Genomic DNA, 18,441 nt, shown 5'->3' with positions numbered 1-18,441 from the left:
CAAAACAACTTGCAGGTACACTCTACTTTTCATTGTGAGATAATAACAATATTGGTCTGTAAAAACGTGCGATATTCACAACCTTGTTCGAAGAAAGCCTCAATCTGATCGGTTGAGTGAAAATGATTTGCTCCAATATATCAGCCTTGTAAAGAATATTTTTGCGTGTCCAACAAACTCCTGCAGGAGTTTGTGGAATATGTGAGCTCATATTGTCAAATATAATAAATAGAAATCCAGGCTACTAAAACCTAGAGGGGGCCATGGCATGGGTACCTAAATAATATGGCATAAAGTCAGCGTGGTCTCCATGTGAGAGCATTTCATAAAGCAAGCATCCTACTTGGATGCCGCCACTTCATAAAGGAGCATTAGCCATTAGCCATCCAGGCTTATATCTTATACCACTCACTTTAGAACCACTGGATTCTTTAATATGCCTGCTAGCCAATGTTGTTGAAATGTCACCTACTTTAGGCAGCTCTGCATGGGGCCGCAGTGTCAGTCAATCTATATAACTTAGTTGACCATTTTTTGAAGGAGAAAGACACAAAATGAGAGGTCAAAAGAGAAAAAGTAATGAAAAATGCAAAGAAACAATGCAAAAGTTGAGAAGAAGAACAGGGACCTATTATCTGAAAGATTATATTTTGTCATCATCCATTTGTTTTATGCTTCACCCACACGGTGCATATGCATGCTGCAAACAATAAATTTCTCTGTGTTTAAGGGCAGGTTCACATGAGGAACATCACTTATCTCTGTGCATATTTGTATGCCTATGTGGGCAGGTCTGAAACATGACAAAAAGAAAAAAGTTCATAGCAAAGATGAGGCAGCAAAGAGAATATGTAAAGAAATCAAGTGGAGTTATTTTAAAGAGTTTGAGTTTATGGAAGGACAAGAAAACAAAGTGGGGTTTAATTTCTGCATAAGCTGTTATGTAGACAGCGCACAAAGAAATACATGTGTATTGAATTGAAATTACACTTGTTGCACATGCGTGTATGTGCGTGTGTATGTGTCCTTGTATGTTTGCGTCTGCGTGTAGTGTGTGCTATCCTTTATGCAGTCCCTGTTACATTAGGACAAAAGAGATCATGGGCTTTGGGGGAAGTAGATACAACGTAGGACTCTGAAAAATTGATATATTGCACCTGTTTAAATACAATCTAAATGACATCACTGAAAAAAAGTGTAGAATATTTGTCAACAACCATGCAAAACAAGTTAACCTGTTGTTTATGAATATAATCAGCAAATCAACCATTGGTATTTCTTCCTTACAGACTTTGACAATAGCTCTGGATTCATTCTCACATATTTCAGGATATCTGTGTATGAAGTGAAAACACGTACAATAGAGCTGGCGGCTTGGCTCATGTATCAGCTTCCTGCCTTCTTCGAGTCCAACTGACACCTCTGGAAATTGAAATCGGCAAGGGCCTTGTTCGCCAACGAATGGTCCTACAGAGTAGGATGCAGACAAACACATGTGTCCAGGCATTTCCCATTCATGGAATACATATTCCCATGCAGCAGCCACGCAGCAGATATTTTAAAACATGAATGAAATCTAAATGAAATCTTAACATACTGGCCTGGTGTGGTGCAGTGCATCTCTGCCTCATACCTATCGCTTGGCTCAGAAAAGAGTTCACAGTGGGGCAACCTGGGAAATGGAGGAGTTGTTTGCAATATAGCATGGGTTTAATGTGAGTGACTGCACACTCCTGATATACTGATATCTGCCTTTACTCACTTGCTGTGATACAGGTGTATCTGCGTTTATACTGCTTTAAGTATTTTTTAATGCTTTGTTTTTTGCATCAACAGTAAAACGGCATACTCTAAAATTTCAAATTCCATCTCTTGTGTGAAGTTAAAAAACACTAGAAGGTCCAGTTTAGCACAGTGTCTGTCACGTTGACCGGAGACTTTGTAGGAATCCATTAAGACGCTTAAGAAAAAAAAAAGACTGGCTCTTTTTAAAGTTTATCATGTAAATTTTCATCAGTTCAGTGAGACATTACAAATTACAGTAATACTCTGATAGAGGGAGAGGGCGAGGCAGTATCATAATATATCCTGTCTATCAGCATTTATTGAAATCAGTCTACAGCTTCTGTAATAAAACCAATGGTCTTTTGCGAATAATGTAACAACGTCACAAAAATTCCATCCTACCATGGAAAAGTAGCTGCAGGTAATTATTTCTTGACGCATTAATTGATTATCCTTTCAGGTCCTGTAATTCAATATGTCCAGTATATGTCAGCGTTCACTGCCTCATCTTCTGTGCAAAAAAAAGCCATCACAGCACATTAATCCAGACCACTTAATTCCAAGAGTGCAAATTGCATTCTTTCTGTATTGTTTCAAGTAAGTGGTTTCAAATGTAGACCTGACTGTTTCCACTTATGTGCTCTTTAAAGAGAATGACTCATCTTAAATACCTTCTTGAGTGAGGGGGGTGAGTGTAGGGGTGGGGGGAGGCAAATGTGTAAATACAATATGAAATGCAATACAAAATTGTTTGATGGGACAAGATTCTGCAATGCATAGTAGTAGTAGAAATAATGATATCAATAGTATTATTATTATTAATAATGATAATAATAATAATAATAATAATAATAGATTATAATAGATCAGATTTTTTACATTCATAGTGTGTTTACAACTGAAGAAATATATCATGCTGCTCCATGAGTATTTATAAAAGGCAGTTTCACAGAATACCCAATTTCCTCTCACCATCACAGATTTTAGGCTTATTTACATATGTTTTATATATTCTTTTAATTTTGGACCCTTGACGGATATACTTCCGATATCTTTCCAGGGGAGTGGGAAACTACGTTTGTAACTTGATTCTGTCATCATGCCTCATGTTTCTTATTAGTTTAAAAGTGATTTACTTATATTGGCTTTACTTTTAAAATTACCTTGTTATGTGATTCTCTTTTTGGCCAACCAATGGTTATGGACGAAAAGTAAGGTTTTTGATCGATGAAATACGGTTGGTACAAGGTTAATTACCATTACCAAATTAACATTTTCTTTGTGAGTAGATTATATACATATATGCATACATATATATATGTGCGTGTGTGTGTGTGTGGGTGTGTGTGTGTGTGTGTGTGTGTGTGTGTGTGTGTGTGTGTTTATACATTCAAACCTGTTATTTCTTCGATTGTTTTCAAATCCTGTATCACTCTTGTCGCAGTTTTATCACTTGACCTTTACACATAATAGTCAAACAACTGGTAAGAATGGAGTCCTGGTCTTTGCTGCCACATTTCATCTCATACTGAATGACGTGGCTGCAGTCTAATATAACCGTTTTTGTTCCTTTTCAACTGCCCTCCTATCCCTTTTGTCTTTTCGTCTCAGAACTCAGTATGAAGAGCATCGGCTGATGAACCGCAGTCGAAGAGTCAGCCAGAGACAACAGCCCACCCACCCCCACCACCACCTCAGCCCTACTCCCCGTTGTCCCTTGGTGATGTTACCCGCCATCCGCTGTGTTGACGAAAACACGGATTTACACATATTAATGAATAAGCCAGCGTGACACCTTGGGAGAGGTCTGAGAGGAATAAGAGAGAGGAGGCAGGCAAGGGGAGGAGTGAAAATAGAAGAGGAGGGGTTGAGTTCATTCAGTATCAATTTAGTTGGTATTCCTTTGGGAATATGCTAATATTTTTCTGAGTAACAACGTTCCCTCTCTGCCTCTGTATTTCGATCGCTCTCTCTTTGTGACCGCTGCACCTTGTTAGGGCTGTGGCCTCTTCCATCATACAGAAACAGGATGCAGTGGCTTCAGTTAGAGATGAAGACAAATAGGCAAATAATAAATAAATAAGTGAGGAAAAAAAGACAAGATGTACAGCTGCACTCTCTCTTAGCGAGCTAGTTTCACCTTTCCAACCCCCTCCTGTCTGTCGAGTGACGAGTTTGATTCCGTCGCATTCATACATCAGTGCGCCCGTGCAATGCTGACACCTCATCTCAGCCTCACAACTATGCCTACTGAGGTCTCTGCTTTGCATAGTGCCTAACCCTCCATCACCCCTTCCCTCCTCCTCCACCAACAAGCAGCCACCTCTTTTCGTCCTCGCTGCCTCCCTCCTCTTGTATATGTGACAGTCTGCCCATCTTTAAAGAAAGAAGGATAGAACAGGAAGGGGAGCTGAGTTTGGGTGGAGCGGGAATGAGGAGATTGCATGTGGCAATGATTCTTCATGTGGGCATGACTTTGTATGCACGAATGTACAAAGAGAACTTGTTTGCTAATTTATGCTGCGGCTATGACTCGTAATTTCATTGCTGCTCACTGACCTTTCGTAGCAGGTAATTTTTTTTTTTTTTTTTCATTGTTTACCACTCACTATGTGTAGCAAGAGTTAGCCCTATATTTTGAAGAAGTAAATAATCAGTATTGTAAACAAAAACACACAGCATATTTTTATCATCTCTTGGGGAAGTAATACTTGGCTATAATTATTTACAAGTTTTAAAATAGGAAATCATAGGAACCCCTTTTGGAAATAAATAGTTTGATCAATATTCCTTAAATGTTTTATATCCTGTGGGTATTTGATACACTGCTGATTTCTCAGCTTTTCCCACTTGCAAGGCATGTAGAGGTCTGTCATTTTTATCATCGGTACTCTTCAACTGTAAGTGACGGATTATAAAAGAAAAATCCAGAAAAAAACACATTGTATGATTTTTAAGTAATTAACTTGCATTTTATTTATGATAAGGTATTTGATACATCAGAAAAACAGAACTTAATATTTGGTACAGAAACCTTTGTTAGCAATTACAGCAATCAGACATTTCCTGTAGCTCTTGATCAGGCTTGTACACTCTGCAACCGGGATTTTGGCCCACTCCTCCATACGGATCTTCCCATAAGCCTTCAGGTCTGGATCCTTCAGGTCCATATTGCCCAGGGCAGTTGCTGAGCAATAAGGACTTTCAGCTCCCTCCAAATATTTTCTATTGGGCTCAGGTCTAGAGACTGGTGAGACCACTCCAGGACCTTGAGATGCTTCTAACAGAGCCACTTCTTAGTTGCCCTAGCTGTGTGATTTGGGTCGTTGTCATGCTGGAAGGCCACAATCTATATTCAAGGCTCCAACTGAGGGACGGAGGTTGCTGGCCAAGGTCTTGGAAAACATGGCCCTATCCATCCTCCCCTCAATATGGTTGAGTCGTCCTGTTCCCTTTGCAGAAAAGCATCCCAAAAGAATGATGTTTCCTCCTGCATGTTTCACAGTTGGGTTGGTGTTCTTGGGGGTTGTACTCATCCTTCTTCCTCCAAACACAATGAATGAAGTTAAGACCAAAAAGCTCTTTTTTTGTCTTGTCAGACCACATGACCTTCCTCCATTCCTCCTCTGGATCATCCAGATGGTCATTGGCAATCTTAAGACAAGCCTGGACATGTGCTGGCTTGAGAAGGGGGACCTTGTTTTCTTTGAGACTGTGGTCCCAGCTCTCTTCAGGTCATTGACCCGGTCCAGCCATGTAGTTTTGGGCTGATCCCTCATATTTCTCATGACCACTGATGCCCCCTGAGGTGAGATATTGGATGGAGCTCCAGACCAAAGGAGCTTGATCATTATCTTGAACTTCTTCCATTTTCTAATAAGTTGTTGCTTCTCGCCAAAAGTGCTTGCCAATTGTCCTGTAGCCAATCTCAGCCTCGTGCAGGTCTCTCGTCTTGGCCAGTGTGGAGAGGTCGCAGTTTGTTTGATCGAGTTTGTGGACAGCTGTCTTTTATACAGGTAAGAGTTCAAACTGGTGCAGTTAATACAGGTAATGAGTGGAGAACAAGAGGGCTTCTTAAAGGAGAACTAATAGATCTGGGACAACCGCAATTCTTACTTCTTGGTAGGTGATCAAATACTTATGTAATACAATAAAATGCCAATGAATTACTCAAAAATCATACAATGTTTTTTTCTGGATTTTTGTTTAAGATTCTGTCACTCAGTTGAAGAGTACCTATGATAAAAATTACAGACCTCTACAAGCTTTGCAAGTGGGAAAAGCAGCAGTGAATCAAATACTAAATATATCTTCTTCTTCTTCTCCTTTCGGCTTTTACCTTCAGGGGTCACTACAACGAATCAACTTGCTCCATCTTACCCTATTCTCTGTATCCTCTCTCACACCAACTACCTTCATATCCTCTCTGACTACGTCCTTAAATCATCTCCCTGGTTCCTCGAGACCTCCTGCCTAGCAGCTCCAATTCCAGCATGTGTCTACGAATACATCCCTCCTCATGACCGAACCATCTCCGTCTAGCTTCTCTGACCTTCTCTCCGAAACCTCTAACACGTGCTGCTCTTCTGACTGAATCATTCCTGATCCAATCCATCCTGGTCACTCCCAAAGAGAACCATAGCATCTTAATCTCTGCGACCTCTAGCTCTGCCACCTGTCTTTTTGTCATTGTAACTGTTTCTGGACCATACAGTATCGCTGGTCCCACCACTGTCTTGTGCATCTTTCCTTTCATTCTGGCTAATAGTCTTCCACGCATTGTACACATGACACTTTTCTTCACCCATTCCAACTTGCTTGAACCCATCTCTTCACCTCTTTTCCACAGTCTCCATTGCTCTGGACTGTTGACCCCAAGTACCTGAAATCCTCCAACTCTTTGATATCCTCTCCCTGTAGCCTCACCGTTCCACCGAGTTCCCCTCATTCACACATATACCGTGTCTTGCTGCTGTCTGTCTCTTACTTTCATTCCTCTCCTTTCCAGAGCACACCTCCACCTCTCTAGATTTTCCTCAACCTGTTCTCTGTTCTCACTACAGATCACAATGTCATCTGCAAACATCATGATCCATGGAGATTCCTGTCTAACCTCATCTTTCACCCTGTCCATCACCACTGCGGAAAAAGAAGGGGCTCACAGCTAATCCCTCTGTTACCCCTACAGCACACACTACCACTGTCTCACAGCTAGCATACAGGTCCTGCACCAGTCTAACATATTTCTCTGCCACTCCAGATTTTGTCATACAATTTCAGAGCTCCTCTTTTGGCTCCCTGTCATATGCTTTTTTCTAGGTCAACAAAAACACTATGCGGCTCCCTCTGGCTTTCTCTGTACTTCTCTACATTCTCAAAGCAAATACTGCATCTGTAGTACTCTTTCTAGGCATGAAGCCATACAGCTGTTCACAAATTCTGGCTTCTGCTCTCAATCTAGTCTCAGTCTCACACCTCCACAGGTATATCATCAGGACCTACTGCCTTTCCACTCTTCATGCTCTTCAATGCTTGCCTTACTTCACTTTTACTAATCTCTGCTACTTTGTGGTCAACAATAGTTATCTCTTCTTCCAGAACTTCTCCTCCTCAAACTCACATCCCACCTGCAGGGCATAGCCACTAACAAAGTTGAGCGTCACACCTTCAAATTTCCAGTTTCAGACATAAGTCTATCTGACATTCTTTTCACCTGCAGAACATTCCTAACAAACCCCTCCTTCAAGATAACTCCTACTCCATTTTTCTTCTTGTCAGTACCATGATGATATAACTTGAAGCCTGCTCCTAAGCTTCTAGCCTTACTTCCTTTCCACCTGGTCCTCTGGACACACAGTATATCCACTTTCTTTCTCTGCATCATGTCAACTCTCTACCTTTTCCTGTCATATTCCCGATATTCAAAGTCCTAACTCTCAGTCTCAGACTCTTGACTTTCCTCTTCTCTCTCTGTTTCCGAACACGCTTCCCTCCACTCCTTTTTTGACCTACAGTATCCTAGTTTTCATTGGTTCCCTGTAGGTCATCAGTACCAACGGCGGTCATGTTAAGCCAGGCCTTGACCGATAAAGTTTCATCTGGTTTTTATGTCTGATTCGCATGTTTGGTTTTGGCAAAATTTTTGCGCCGTATGCCCTTCCTGACGCAACCCTCTGCATTTATTATGTCTTGTGACCGGCTCAGGGAGATACTGGCCCATGCTGCCCTGAGGCTGCATTATATATATATATATATATATATATATATAACAAAAAAAAAAGAAAAAAAAGAGAAAAAGTTTATATATATATATATATATATATAAACTTTTTCTTTTTTTTCTTTTTTGCTATTTTTGCTTCTTATATGATTATACTTGCTTTTCTGATGCTGCTGGCTGGAAGAACAAGGTATCACATAGGCACCAAGACTAATGACACATATTGACACCTTTTTTCCCTTCTTTTTCTGTGTGTAGTATTTGTGTAGGTGTGTGTAACAGTGAAAAGGGGGATAGGAGAGAAAGAAAGGCGTGTGAATGTCACTTTGAACTGTCACACTGTTGCACCACGGTCTAGATCACACACACACACTCATACACACTCACACACACACACACACACATGTCCTAATGAGACAGAGAGGGGCTTCCGCAGTGCCAACCCAGGGGCCAAGGTGGGAGAGACACTTCTCTCCCTATACCCACTGTAAACACCCCCCCCCCCCCCCCCCCAACCCCAGACACAGACACCGAGGCCTCTCAGGGCCTGACAGGCTTAAATAAATCAGGCTTTCGACACTCCTCCACCCTCCCCACCTCTCCATCCCTGCTGCCCCTCCTCTCACCACCTGGGGTGGGAGGAGAGCGCTAATTTTCTTCACGGAGAAATGAAGGGGAGGGACACAGTGATGGCAAAAGGATGAGTGTGTGTGTGTGTGGGGGGGGTGTAGGTGTATGGGTGTGTGGGTATGCATGTGTGCCTGTGTGTGTGGAGTTGATGGCGTGTTTACCCAGACTTCTGAACACCTGCTTGAAGAAGTGATAATCCTTGTGATGAAAAGGAATTGTGTTTATAAATGTGACAATAAGACTGGTACATAATCATGACTTTGACTTCTGAGATGTATTGACCATTAGTCTTGCACTGAGCAATAAATTTTACACAAATGATGGTTTAATTACCTGACAATGAGGAGTTAGAAAAATCCAAAATGGTGTTCATTTGAAACAAATAAATAAATCACCTCTGCTGTCATCGATCAAGACAACTATTTTGTTTTGCGCATTCTAATAGCTTGAAACCTACAGGCATGTATTCTAGTGAGAGGCAATAAAGTTACAAGCATCTTTTTGTATATATTTTTTTTTAAGTCTCAAATATTACAATACGGATACTCCTCTCTTTTAGACTCAAAGTGCAGAGAAGAAAAAAAAAGAGATGTTTTTGCCCCAGAGGTAGCAGCTGATATAGTTGGATAATATAATATTGCAGTCTGTGTAAAGGGACAGCCAAAATTATCAAAATATCGCTTTTGGATTTGCTTGCTGAGACTTGGATGGGGAACACAAGGAATGCTGATAAATTCACATACTGGAGTGGGAAAACGCTGGCTTCCTCTGGTTCTGTGTATATGAACAAAGTGCCACAGTGTTGGGGTTGTTGTTGTTGTTGCCGAATCCCTTTGTAAAAGGAAAAGGAGCTTCTGTCTCATTGCAAGACACAAAATCATTCAAGGAAAAGAAAACCCATCATAGTACATATGAACAGAGCATTTTATGGAAAAGATGGATGCTGGAATTGGAGCTGCCAGGCAGGAGGTCAAGAGGAAGAGAAGATATATGGACATAGTGAGAGAGGATATGAAGTTAGTTTGTGTGAGAGGAGGATACAGGGAATAGGTTAGATGGAAAAGGTTGATTAGCTGTGGAAACCCCTGAAGGGAAAAGCCAAAAGGAGAAGAGCAAGATTTTATGGAATGACTTGTGTCTCTAAACCACTGCAATGATGCAATTAGAAATCTTGTGATAAAGTCAACAAATACTTTGTTCAGTGGTGGAACTGATAATTCTCTCCTCACACATAGTGGAGCTTTACTTAATGGCACCATTTATTTAATGGTTGCCTGGTCTAGATGTTAAAATCCCTTGAATAATCAGCACAATGCTGGTGTTAGAGGTGTCTTCTTTGATGGGATTTGAGGCCGGAATGGTGAACGCCAAAAATTGCTGCTGGTGAAACTTACCTACCTTCAAGGGTACCAGTGGAAATTGGGCTACTCTGGGTCAAGGAAGAGAAGACAAGAGAAAAGCAGATGGAAAAAAAAGAATGCTGAGATTTGGTCAACATGCTGAAAGAAAAGGTGGATATACTGTGTCCAGGAAGACCAGTTGGAGAGGTAATTTAAGGTCTCATGGTCTTAAAAAAAAGAGAAATGGAGTGGAGGTGATATTGATGGAGCAGTGGGTAAGGACTGTTTGGTGGGATGAGAGTTGGAAGACGAAGAAAAATTCTGAAGTGAGTCAAATGAAGTGATCCAGAATCTTCAAGGGTAAAGGAGTGCTGACCGCTGATGGCTTACATGGACATGTTGGTGCAGGCCATAGCAGTAATTAAGAAGTGATGGGCAGGTTTAGTATCCAGGATAGGAACCCAGAGGGACAGATGCTGGGGGAGTTTGCAACACTTTGGGTGACACTGGTTTTGGATATGTCCTCTTGGATGGTGTTTGAAATGTTTGAGATGTTTAGGTTGGGTTGGATTGGGAGATGACCACCGTCCAATGCAACGCATCATCAGCCGTGCACCCCTTCCTCTTGGGTGTTTCAGCCTTTTATCACAATACACCAAAGGTGAGGCTGGCCCACCACAGGCTGATCAGACCTGGGTGTGTGTCACTGTGTTTCTGACATTTTTTTCAGTGACATTTATGGTTAGTTTGACAAAACATAGATATACATTTCGAAGTCTGTATCTTGGACAAATTAATCACACAGCCACAACCTGTATTATGTTTAAGTAAAATAAAAATAAATCAATTTAAAATCAATTTAATTGTTTAATTGGAAATAATACTGTTGCTTGTGTTGGCCATCCGAACCATTTCCCTGACAGAATTTTTAGGTGACACTGAATTTGATCTAATATTGTCACTGAAGTGAGTTTTTTTTTATGAATGTTTTTTTGTGGAATCAAACACTTAATTTCCTATACTGAAGCCACATTACCTATTGCCCTTTTTTAAGATATTGTACATCGTTGATCCAAGGATTATGTGTGTCCACTATGAAACCATTCAAGTTGATTTTTCTATTGATGGTGTTTTTACAGTGCAGACACAATGTTCTGATAAGCCACAGAAACATTAGATTTTATACAAAAGATTCTGCATACAACTTAATCACTTTATGACTCTGTTTCATAGTTCAACATATTAATTTGAAAACCTTTACTGTCTTGCTGCTACACGTAATTTTCCTGTTCCTGCGGGGGTGGGGTGACGGGATGGGGTAAGGGTCAACAAGCAATGTTGATGCTAACACAGCTCCACAGCTATTTGGTGCAGAAGACTCATTGAAATACAATTTTCCATCCTGTTAAAGTGGCCTCTGGGGCTAATTATCCCATTGGCTTGATTCAGATATCACACGGTGAGAGAAAGGTTTTAGGGGGGTGGCTGGTGAGGCGGCATTAGGCAAGGGCAAAGACTGAAGGGGGCGGGGTTAAGGGACTGTTCACAGCCAGGTGTGTGATACTTGTTTCTCTTGGACCTCATTGACACCCCAACCTTTGCCTCACTGACTTTCTTTTCTTTTTATTTTCTCTTATTTATTGTGGGAAAGAGCTTGACTTCTCTCCAACTCTGAGCTGGAAGCCTCCCAGGACAACCACAGTCATCCACTAGTGGCCAAAGAACAGCTTTACTGCAAAACACAAGGCATAGTCTGAAATGGACACAAACAAAACCCATCTGTGTATATTTGCATGACAGTAAAGACAATGACTGTTTCAGATTTTTTAATTGAAAGGAAGATATGGGCCCCTCATGGCAACCCATCTGTTCAAAACTGATGTCTGAACGACAGTTGCCCTCTCATCTCCATTGACGAACAAGCGTGAGATTCTCAAGCCTTATTTAGTTTCTTTCAGGTAATTGAAACGTGAGGCAGACACACGGGTTGATTACGATAAAGGGACCTTATAAACAACAGACTATGTTTATTGTTGTAATCATGTGGGATGATTTATTATTTTCCTTTCTTTCCTAGACTTTAAAATCTTCAAACTCTTGCCATCAGCATTAAATCAGTAGAACACACAACAGAGGGAGGATAGACAGGATCCTTGTGTTGGACAGGTGGGGTAAAGCAGGATGAGGGCCATCAGGGAATCTGTCTCTGGTCGCTCTAAGTACAGTATGGATGGATGATTAGGATAAAAGAAAAACTGCAGACAGATGGTCATGGTGTTGAAGAGAAGATAGACGGGCAGCGGGTCGGAATGCAGGAAGTACACAGGATGAATACAACTACTTAAGTTGAAATTAGAAAAAAAAAAATGCTTGCATTATTGTTTCCATTATCTGTCTGTCATCTAACTACAGATTTTGCATTTGAGAGAAGAAAGGAGGGATTGACGGGAGAAGAGGACAAGGATGAAGGGGCTGGGGGGAAGGAGACATAGGGAGGATAGGAAAAAGAATGGAGAGTGGGGAAGAGTGGGGGGAAAAAAGATGTGAAATTAATCTTTTGTGCCCAGCCTTACACAGCTAGAGACATGCTCAGACAAAAGCCCAGACCTGGAGAAGCTGCCTGGGTGTGATTGATGAATAAAGTAAAGGTGTCAGAAGTGTATTATGTAAATTAGCTGAGGCGGGGACCATTTCGGTGGCGAATGAAAGAGCAGGACGAACAGGAGTATGAATGTGTGTAGGAGAGGAAGTGTGTGTGTGTGTGTGTGTGTGTGTGTGTGTGAGAGTGAATATGAATGTGAATGTGAGTGTGTGTGTGTGTTTATATGTGAGTGTGAACATCCCTGTGCGCCACAGCAATGCCATCTTTCATCTCTGAGACAACCTGGGACGACAGTCTCTGCCATGTTTGCCAGTTTGAACCTGAGGGAGCGGATGAACTGAGAGATAAGAGGATGGACGAATGAATTGTACCTGAACGGCAAAGGTCCATGATAGGGAGCCAAAAAAGATGGGGACATTTTTAATTAATGTAACTCTTCTAATTGACAGGGTGGGATGTCTTTTGCCACTCACTCCCTTCTCCATTCTCTATAGTAAATGTCTACAGTTACATTTCCCTCCACCACTCTATTTCTCACTAGGGAATACAGTCATTTCAGTCAAAGTCATAAAGACTGCCATAAAGAGTCTGTTTGATTCCCACTGACAGTTTACAGGCTCTGGGAGGGCAGACTGAGATGTTGTGAGGAGAGGCAGAGTGTGTTTCTGCCAATGATGTTATGAACAACAGCAAGCTTGAAGTCTTTTGTGGTACAGTGTATGATTTGAATTAGGTATCGAGCTGTGATATCGGAGAGGGAATGAGTGAGATGGGCATAAATTTTGACAATGGGCATACTTTCCCCTGGCCTCCAAATACATACATGTGCCACCTCTGGACCCAGATGGCACGTTTCAACCTTCGCCATCACTTTTAATTGCCTGACAAAAACAATCCATCATGCATTTACCCACACAGAGCAATATAAAACAGGTTAAGGGAAACTGATGGCATCCTCTGCTTTAATTCTTACCTTGATTGGCATCTCCCCATGATTGCAACAGACAAAGATGTATAGGGTTACCCCAAAGCCATGGATACGCTAATTGCCGATGGTTGTTGTTTGCCAAAGCATTGTTTTGGGGGGCTAGCTGAAGTGCTAGCCTTCTTTTTCTTCCCCTCTCCTTTGTGTGTCTGTGTGGAAAGGCTGCTGAGAAAGCTGTTTTCATCAGAGCAGCAGCACCCAGTTATTAACGGGTTCATAAGTAAGCCCAGTCCCAGGCTATTTCTCTGTGTTAGTATTTATTAAGAGTCCACAAAGAGAAGCCAGGGCACATCGCCATAATGAATGAAAGAACGCTGTGTAATTGAGCCTTATTAGGCCGCAGTCAGAAGAGAAGGAGAGGAAAATAGGGCAGCTGGGCTGAGAAGAAAGGGATGTGACGAGAAAGAGACTTGTATTGTCAAAACCTTTTCCGCTCCCATGCTTCTGTTTATTAATTTCGTCATTGAGGCACGAGGCGGAGTAATTTTCAGATCACTTCCACTACACTGCTTCCCATATTTGCAGTGTAAGTATGAATGACAGTCAGTTCCGTGAGTTGTGCCGTACACTGTAGTAAACACTGGCAAACATGCTAGTCTGCCTCTTTCCCGGGCATCGCCACTATGTTGAGAATGTGGTCATTGACAGAGTTTAACTGTTCATTCAGCAGTGGGAGTTGTACAGTCTGAGTCCACCTGTAACTTCATTGTTGCAAAATAAACGTTTCCCACTCCGGTGGATATCAGTCAAATTTCCAGGAATCCAAAAATCATTTTTGTTAATTGTCAGAACAGTTGACAAACCGAGACAATTTGAATATTTATGGTTTTAACAAATCAGGTTGACTCCTAGCAAGGTTGTTTTATGGGGTTTTTTTGGAAGCTACCTTACATTTTAATTGGTCCAGGCTAGAGTTCAAGAAAGCTGCCTCATCAGTTTATTTTCATGGGACATTTCTACTACATTTTGGAGCATTAGATTATTAAAACAAAAGACATAAATCTTCTGCAAGTAATGTATCCATTTTCTCTTTTGCTTTAGGATACCTAAAAATAGAAGAGAATGGTAAATATGAAAACTCAAAGGTTAGATGCAACTGATGCAGGAAGGACGTTTTGAGGGACTTTACCTAAAAAGCTTTAAGTTTTGAGAAAGCCTCATGGTGAAGCTATGTAAAGCAGTTTGTTTGAATTATGATATGTTTTATCTTATAATAACAGTATCTCCATAGATCAAGATGAGCCCCTCCAGATAAACAACCACTGCACCATTGGATAGTCCAATAGGTCACCTACACCTGGAGGACAAGGGCCACCCCCTTGATGACAGCCGTGTCCGCATTCTGGCAAGAGAAGACAGATGATTTCAGAGAGGAGTCAAAGAAGCCATCTTTGTCAAAACTGGAAAATACATGTCTCTATGTCTCCAAACACTGTACTATCCATCCTAAGTCAGATCAACACACACATGCACATACACATACCAATACTCACAAGATCAATCTGGACCCTGCAAACCACCTGAGAGATCCACAACCAAAACTGGACCCTTTTTACCTTTTAGCTGCCCAATTGGCTATTAAATCCTAACTCAGGTGAGTTCCTGGGATCTGCACCTTATGTCCCCCCCAAATGATGCCCATATGAACACAATTATCTGCTAAACAACTCTTTCATCAACACAACCAGCAATCTCAATTTAAACCTTTGTCCAAACCTAGCAGTGACATAACAAAAGCTCCCCATGGTTGAGTAGAACTGAACCCTCTCGCATAAGTCTTCAAGGGAAAAGTCAAGTCTGGTTGCCATGACAATAGTTGACAAGGATCAACCATGACCTGGTTGAACATGATAACTGAGATTCTCCATAGACTAATAATGCTTTTTTGTTTATGAGGGTCCTGCAGAGTACATCAGTACAGATGGAAAATGTTCCTTTGTTTTCAGGTCTTGCTCATAAAGGTCCCTTTTTTTGATGTGATGAATGTCCATGTGTAAAACAAGAACAGATGAAGTATGAGCAAAATGTTGTTTTTTTTTGTTTGTCTTAAACTAGAACCCTTGGTCTTTTGATATTGCATGTTTAGATATTCAGAGAAATGAATATTCTGTGGATGTGGGTGGATAAGATTGCTTTGTCTCGGAGACTGGCAGAAAGAGAATTAAAAAAAAAAATGGCTTAATTTACATTTTATTGCAACAAACAGCCTAAAGCATAAACTGTGATCATTCTGATGTCCTGTCATCATTCCGAGGTTGTTGCTATCATGTCAGCTATGGCTGCCCACACTTGATCATCAGTGTAACCACTCTGAGCTGGCTGTGGCATTATTTTTGTATGAGAGGAACGGTGGCGCCCAGCTAGGCGGAGGCACCACTATTGGTGTGGCATGGTGCCGGAGTTAGCCACCAAGTGCTATGCTGAAAGTTCAAATTAATTTAAACTCTTACCTCACTGAAGCCTGAGGTAAACAGCTAAACAGATAACAGCTGTACATGAACAGAAGAAACATCTTCTGAGATGGAACACGGACAAGGAAAAGACTCACGGTACTGAAAAGTCACCACGAGTAGAGACTAAAGACAGTGTCTATGTGTCTTTCTATCTGTTAAACCGTGGTGTAAAAATATTAGTTTTTAAAATGCACAAATGAATAAATCATAATTGCATTCCCAGACCAATTCCATGCATCTTTTTAAGGACTGAGCAGTTCTTTCAGAAAAGAGGAGAGAATGGACAGAGCTAGCTTCCCACTGCATAATCTGACCAAAGTAAAGGATACGGCATAGCCCCGGGTTTTACCACTGTCCACATAACTGCACTGCAGTTATAAGTCTCCAGACAATGAGACTGTGAGAACTGATTGTCTGGTACAGTGAGGCTAATGTTGTAGTTCAAGGATCCCCAAACTTATCATTTAGTGTTCCTTAAAATTTTAAATGATTGAATGATCTCAGCTGGAAATCCAGTCTGGAAGAAATTGTCAGACATCTGGTGGGCTGCAAACTTTATAGTTGCTTTCCATGTTGCCCAGAAACTATATGTACTTCCACTATGTTTTTCACAATATTAAAAATCTTTGTAAAGTTAAACCCCCCATTAATCTTAACTTTAAAATGTATTTTCACACTGTAGTCAAGCTCCATGAGAAATCATACATTTATTACATTTTTGGTCAAAGATATATCATGAAATGTCAAGGTGAAGATGTAGATCGGTGCTTCTTTTTTTTAATGCAAAAGTAGGGCACCAAAGTAAAATACACAATTCTGAGTAATCATATCAGATATGATGTATTTTCACTCAAGCTAAAGTTTTGATATCCTTTTGAATGCCTATTTATATATGACTGGGCCTGCAGACTGAACAATAGGTTCTTGCTCTCTCAGCCTGGTTCCAAGTTATTTAAAAAAGGCTGAGCAAGTCATATTCTCTCATTTGGTTATTCTTCAAGTCCTCAATTTATTTTAAAATGCTTATTTACATACATGTTACCAACTGCACCAGAACCATGTACTCTGTGAATTATTGTAAAATGTAAAAAAAAAAAAAAAAATCTCAGCTTCAAAAGTCCCTCATCAGTTTAGCACTATTTCACTCTTCTTCACTTTCTCTCCCCCTCACTGCATGCCTCTTCAATCCCTCTGCCTCACTATTTCTCATCCTCTCTCTAATTCTCTTTCTCATTTGCTCCCTCTTTCTTCTTCCACACACAGGAACTGTCATTATATGGTATGGCATATCAGTTCACGGCATACATATGAGCCTCTCGCTTCCTCTCTGTCTCTTTCATGTTTCCCTGGCAGTCATACATTACGTCGGAGAGACAATACCTCCTCCAGATAATGCCATAAATGAGGGAATTTACATACATATGCTCATATGCAACCTGCAGCCTCTCGTATCAGCCACACTCAACACAAGCTGGATTTGAGCATTTCTCTGTGTGTGTGTGTGTGTGTGTGTGTGTGTGTGTGTGTATGTGTGTGTGTGTGTGTGTGTGTGTGAAGTGGCGCTCCAGTGGGACCATCATTAGAGTGGATCTAGACTAATGACACAGGAAACTGATTCACACTGAGAGAACTTCTGTGGAGACCACACACACACACACACACACACACACACACTCACACACACACACACACACACACAAATACACACATACACTCACCCTCACAACTGGCACACAGCCTATAACATTCTAGCTGAAAGCAAGGAAAAGTAGGATTAGATCTTTCCGCCACAAAATACTTTGACCAAATTATTTACTAATTTAACTGATCAGTAATCCTTCACATTTTATCCCGGCAAAAACTAAAAAACTTACTGCATGTTGAAGATACTGTACACACACCTTCCTTCTCTCACACACAAAATGGCACCGGTGTCAGAGGAAGTTTAGTCTACGACTACATTGAGGGTGGCAGACCAGGGTTTGTCTTTGTTTTTTTTTGTTATTGTTTTTTCTCATTTCACAAGATAAGTTTTTGGAGTACAGAGCCGAGTAAGTAAGATATGACAGGTCAACATTGTGCTTTTTTTTTCCTCATTTAGGTTTTGTCAAATGACCTCTCTTTCCATTTGGGTGAGGCTACATTACTGTTTTACAGATCACATTGGTAGTTGAAGATGATAAATGATTTTCAACAATTTCTATAACTTGACATGATAACAAATATATTTAAACAGCAATGATGAGGCGTTCATGTGGAAGTGAACAACAGTCTGTTCAAAAGGTGCAATTATGAATGTATGATAAAATGTGTGAAGGCCAAATCATGTTTTGCCATTCCTTCAAAATCAGTGTTGAGTCACTATGGTCCCCTTTATTTAGATTCTAAATGTCACCCACATCTCTGCTACTTATTTGGATCACATT

Source organism: Fistularia commersonii, chromosome 2, assembly GCF_037954325.1.
Source record: "Fistularia commersonii isolate RoL2024-O1a breed Wild chromosome 2, RoL_Fcom_v1.0, whole genome shotgun sequence".
Taxonomy (NCBI): Eukaryota; Metazoa; Chordata; class Actinopteri; order Syngnathiformes; family Fistulariidae; genus Fistularia; species Fistularia commersonii.
The sequence above is the reverse complement of the archived record's forward strand: the minus strand, read 5'-3'. Positions refer to the sequence as shown.